The sequence below is a fragment of the Dendrobates tinctorius genome, unplaced genomic scaffold (genome assembly GCF_039654945.1).
Source record: "Dendrobates tinctorius isolate UK_male_01 unplaced genomic scaffold, ASM3965494v1 ptg000158l, whole genome shotgun sequence".
Taxonomy (NCBI): domain Eukaryota; kingdom Metazoa; phylum Chordata; class Amphibia; order Anura; family Dendrobatidae; genus Dendrobates; species Dendrobates tinctorius.
Window position 1 is genome coordinate 18,377,763 of NW_027361825.1, and position 6,000 is coordinate 18,383,762.

The window sequence follows — 6,000 nt, forward strand, 5'->3', positions numbered from 1 at the left end:
CCGTATCCCCGGATAACATGTATGGATATCGTACACATTCAAAATATATGTCTCAGGAGGCAGGCTCAGACGGTGTTAGGCCCAGTATGGATTGCACGTGATTGCACAAAGGTTAGAAAGGGTACCGTTTCCCCGGATAACATGTATGGATAGCGTACACATTCAAAATATATGTCTCAGGAGGCAGGCTCAGACGGTGTTAGGCCCAGTATGGATTGCACGTGATTGCACAAAGGTTAGAAAGGGTACCGTATCCCCGGATAACATGTATGGATAGCGTACACATTCAAAATATATGTCTCAGGAGGCAGGCTCAGACGGTTAGGCCCAGTATGGATTGCACGTGATTGCACAAAGGTTAGAAAGGGTACCGTATCCCCGGATAACATGTATGGATAGCGTACACATTCAAAATATATGTCTCAGGAGGCAGGCTCAGACGGTGTTAGGCCCAGTATGGATTGCACGTGATTGCACAAAGGTTAGAAAGGGTACCGTTTCCCCGGATAACATGTATGGATAGCGTACACATTCAAAATATATGTCTCAGGAGGCAGGCTCAGACGGTGTTAGGCCCAGTATGGATTGCACGTGATTGCACAAAGGTTAGAAAGGGTACCGTTTCCCCGGATAACATGTATGGATAGCGTACACATTCAAAATATAGAATCATAGAATCATAGAATCGTAGAGTTGGAAGGGACCTCCTGGGCCATCTGGTCCAACCCCCTGCTCAAAGCAGGATTCGCTAAATCATCCCAGTCAGATGTCTGTCCAGCCTCTGTTATATATATACACTCACTGGCCACTTTATTAGGTACACCATGCTAGTAACGGGTTGGACCCCCTTTTGCCTTCAGAACTGCCTCAATTCTTCGTGGCAGAGATTCAACAAGGTGCTGGAAGCATTCCTCAGAGATTTTGGACCATATTGACATGATGGCATCACACAGTTGGCGCAGATTTGTCGGCTGCACATCCCTGATGCGAATCTCCCGTTCCACCACATCCCAAAGATGCTCTATTGGATTGAGATCTGGTGACTGAGGAGGCCATTTGAGTACAGTGAACTCATTGTCATGTTCAAGAAACCAATCTGAGATGATTCGAGCTTTATGACATGGCGCATTATCCTGCTGAAAGTAGCCATCAGATGTTGGGTACATTGTGGTCATAAAGGGATGGACATGGTCAGCAACAATACTCGGGTAGGCTGTGGCGTTGCAACGATGCTCAATTGGTACCAAGGGGCCCAAAGAGTGCCAAGAAAAAATTACCCACACCATGACACCACCACCACCAGCCTGAACCGTTGATACAAGGCAGGATGGATCCATGCTTTCATGTTGTTTACGCCAAATTCTGACCCTACCATCCGAATGTCGCAGCAGAAATCGAGACTCATCAGACCAGGCAACGTTTTTCCAATCTTCTACTGTCCAATTTCGATGAGCTTGTGCAAATTGTAGCCTCAGTTTCCTGTTCTTAGCTGAGAGGAGTGGTACCCAGTGTGGTCTTCTGCTGCTGTAGCCCATCTGCCTCAAAGTTCGACGCACTGTGCGTTCAGAGATGCTCTTCTGCCTACCTTGGTTGTAACGGGTGGCAATTTGAGTCACTGTTGCCTTTCTATCAGCTCGAACCAGTATGCCCATTCTCCTCTGACCTCTGGCATCAACAAGGCATTTCCGCCCACAGAACTGCCGCTCACTGGATTTTTTTTCTTTTTCGGACCATTCTCTGTAAACCCTAGAGATGGTTGTGCGTGAAAATCCCAGTAGATCAGCAGTTTCTGAAATTCTCAGACCAGCCCTTCTGGCACCAACAATCATGCCACGTTCAAAGGCACTCAAATCACCTTTCTTCCCCATACTGATGCTCGGTTTGAACTGCAGGAGATTGTCTTGACCATGTCTACATGCCTAAATGCACTGAGTTGCCGCCATGTGATTGGCTGATTAGAAATTAAGTCTTAACACACAGTTGGACAGGTGTACCTAATAAAGTGGCCAGTGAGTGTATGTCTCAGGAGGCAGGCTCAGACGGTGTTAGGCCCAGTATGGATTGCACGTGATTGCACAAAGGTTAGAAAGGGTACCGTTTCCCCGGATAACATGTATGTATAGCGTACACATTCAAAATATATGTCTATACATCAGGAGGCAGGCTCAGACGGTGTCAGGCACAGTATGGATTTGACGGCCCAGACTACACAGCGGAGGAGCAGGGAGAGGTAAAGATTGCAAATGCTGGGGCCCTGCCCAAGCAAGGGGGGCCCACTCGTGGGCGTCGGTACTGGCACTGGGCCCCTCATAGTACGGCGGTGTGTCTGACGGCGGGTGTGCACCACCACCGTCAGAGACACTTGATTGCACTATGAAGGACCCTGTACCAGTGCCCGCGCCCAAGAGTCGGCCTACCCACCTGTCCAGGGCAACGGCACTCGCACGGTGTCGTGCGCTAGGCGGTGACCCCGGCCATGGGGGGGAGGCAGCACAGTTAGGGAGTTTTAGAAAGTGGCATATGTTGATGTTGGACATTCAGCTGATGCAAAAGGTGAAATAGGTCAAGTCCCAGGAAGAGGTGGACCAAAGCAAGCCATTTTTCTGTCACCCTATGTGTCATCAGAGGAAGGTGGGACAAAATCCTTGGAAACCCATGCGTGGTTCATTTTAATGAAGGTTAGATCATCCACATTTTGGGTTGACAGACGGGTCCTTTTTTCTGTCAGGATTGATCCAGCTGCACTGAAGACTCTTTCCGATAGCACACTTGCAGCTGGGCAAGCGAGCTCCTGTAAGGCATATTGTGCCAATTCAGGCCAGGTGTCCAGTTTAGCGGCCCAATAGTCAAAGGGGAATGACCTGTGTGGGAGAACATCGATATGGGAGGAAAAGTAGTTTGTAACCATAGTTGACAACTGCTGTCTCCTGTCACTTTCCATCGATGCAGTATTACCAGTTGTGTGAGCGGTACTTGAAAAATCAGTCCACAACATTGTCATGAAACCCCTGTCTCCAACGCCACTTCTGCTGTGTGCACCACGAACACCTCCGCCAAGTTGCCCCCGGCCCGTACGGCTCGTGTGAGAACCATCACCGCTGCTGTGTGCTGGGAATGCCTCAAGCAACCGATTTACCAGAGTTGCTTGTTTATTAGCCAATATTAGGTCAAGGTTCTCCTGTGGCATGATGTTTTGTAATTTGCCTTTATAGCGTGGATCCAGGATGCTGGCCAACCAGTAGTCGTCATCGTTCATCATTTTGGCAATGCGTGGGTCCCTTTTTAGGATCTGCAAGGCATAATCTGACATGTGGGCCAATGTTCCCGGTGTCAATGATGCACTGCGAGTGCTGGTTGGAGGAGCACTTTCTGGCAAATCCACATCCCTCCAGTCACGCACAAACCCTGTACCAGACCTTGCCACGCCAACATTTTCACTTGCCCCACGAGATGCATCCTCCTCCCCTAAGTAATCATCCCCATCATCCTCCTCCTCTTCTTCCTCCACCTCGTCCAGGAGAGGTCCCTGAGCAGACAATGGCTGAATGTCATCAAGGATTCCCTCCTCCTCAACATTGGCTGCAGACGCCTGCTCCTTAAGGTGCGTCAAAGTTTGCATGAGCAAACGCATAAGTGGGATGCTCATGCTTAGGATGGCGTCGTCTGCGCTTACCAGCCGTGTGCATTCCTCAAAACACTGAAGGACTTTACAGAGGTCTTTCAGCTTCGACCACTGCACACCTGTCAACTCCATGTCTGCTCTCAAAGTGCCTGGCCGTGTATCCTCCCACAAATGCATTATGGCCTGCCTCTGCTCGCACAGCCGCTCCACCATGTGCAGGGTGGAGTTCCACCTTGTTGCAATGTCGATAATGAGGCGGTGGTTGGGAAGGTGGAGCAATCGCTGCAGCTTCAGCATACGAAAGGAGTGTACAGGCGACCGGCGGATGTGCGCGCACAGTCTTCGCACCTTCTGGAGCAGGGCTGTTAACTCCGGATAATTTTTGAGGAAGCACTGCACCACCAGGTTCAAGGTGTGAGCCAAGCAAGGTATATGGCTGAGTTTTGAAAGGGCTATGGCTGCCACAAAATTACGGCCGTTATCACTAACTACCTTGCCTGCCTCAAGATGTACACTGCCCAGCCATGACTCAGTTTGTCGCTTCAAGTACTCGGCCAGCACCTCGGCGGTGTGTCTGTTGCCCAAACACATCATCTGCAACACAGCCTGCTGACGCTTTCCACTAGCTGCTCGATAGGGGGACACATCGTGTGCAACAGTGGCAGCTGCAGATGGAGTGCTCGTACGACTGCGCTCTGTGGACGAGCTTTCGCTTCTGGAGGAGGAGGGTCGAACGCCTACAGCCAACTGTTTCCTATACCGTGGGCTAGGCAGCACTGTCCCACCACCGCTGTCCCCTGTGGACCCTGCATCCACCACATTAACCCAGTGCGCAGTGATGGACACGTAACGGCCCTGACCATGCCGACTGGACCATGCATCAGTTGTGAGGTGCACCTTTCCGCTCACTGACTGCTTGAGTGCATGGACAATGCGGTCTTTCACATGATGGTGGAGGGCTGGGATGGCTTTGCGAGAGAAGAAGTGGCGACTGGGTAGGTCATAGCGTGGTACTGCATAGGCCATGAGTTCGCGGAAAGCTGTGCTTTCCACCAACCGAAAGGGCATCATCTCAAACGAGATTAGTTTGGCAATGTGGGCGTTCAAACCCAGTGTACGCGGATGAGAGACTGAGTACTTTCTTGACCTACTCATAGTGTCTTGGAGGGTGAGCTGGACTTGAGAGCTGCATATGGTGGAAGTAGCGGTGGACAGGGCGGACTGAGAGAGGGTTGATGATGGTGATGGAGTTGGTGTTCTTTCTGATGGCCTAGAATCAGTCTTTCGTTGATATAACAGTGGGATTCCCTGACTGCTGTGGCCTTGCAACGACACCTCAACATTTGCTGCTGTGCTAACCGGTGGGCTTACAGTGGGGGAAACAATGTAGCGTTGCTGACTACCTTCGTTGTGATCAGTTGCACATGTGGCACTTGAGGTTTGGTGTTGTGTCCACACTTGCAAGTGCATGCTGGTTAAATGTCTAAGCATGCAACTGGTATTCAAATTTTTCAGATTTTTCCCTCGGCTAAAGGTCTTTGCGCACTTCTTACAGATAACCTTGGCCTGATCATGAGGATTTTGTTCAAAAAAGTGCCACACTGCACTCTTCCTACTTTGGCAGACATTTTGCGGCCTAGCACGCTGTGATCTTTTGACCCTCTGGACAAGCTGTCCAGCAACTCTTTTGATGTTTGGAACCTGTCTTTGGAGTGCTCCGGGCCTGCCAGATAACAGCTGTTGCGATGTCGATGTCTGCTCCTCATCTGAGCTATTGGAAGCAGCACCCTCTTCCCCCAATGGATGCCAATCTGGGTCAACAACTGGGTCATCCATCACCTCCTCTTCTATGTCATGTGCACCTTCCTCTGTGTCACCGTGTATGGTGGTATAGTGTGCGGGAAGGGGCACCTGAGTCTCATCAGGGTCAGAATCTGGCTCTGTACACTGCGAGGACAATGTAGTGCTCTGAGTGAATGTACCAGCAGAATCATCCATCAGCGGCTGTGCATCAGTGCACTCCATGTCAGATTCATCTTGGCCTGGGTAATTCACCATTTGACTTGATAATCCAGGCATGGTATGTGAAAACAGCTCCATGGAGTAATCAGTAGTATGTCCTGCGTCATCCTTCAATCTTGGTTGGGGTGAAGGACACAAGGAAAGGTGTGGTTCATGAACATGAGCCTCCAATGACGACTCAGTGCTTTTACTTTTTACAACTGAAGAAGAGGAGGCGATAGAGCTGGAGGCTGAGTCAGCAATGTTAGACAAAACTTTTTCCTGATGCTCTGACTTTAAAAGCGGTTTGCCAACTCCTAGAAAACTAAGCGTTCGAGGCCTTATGTAGCCAGACGATGACGCAGGCTCAACACCTC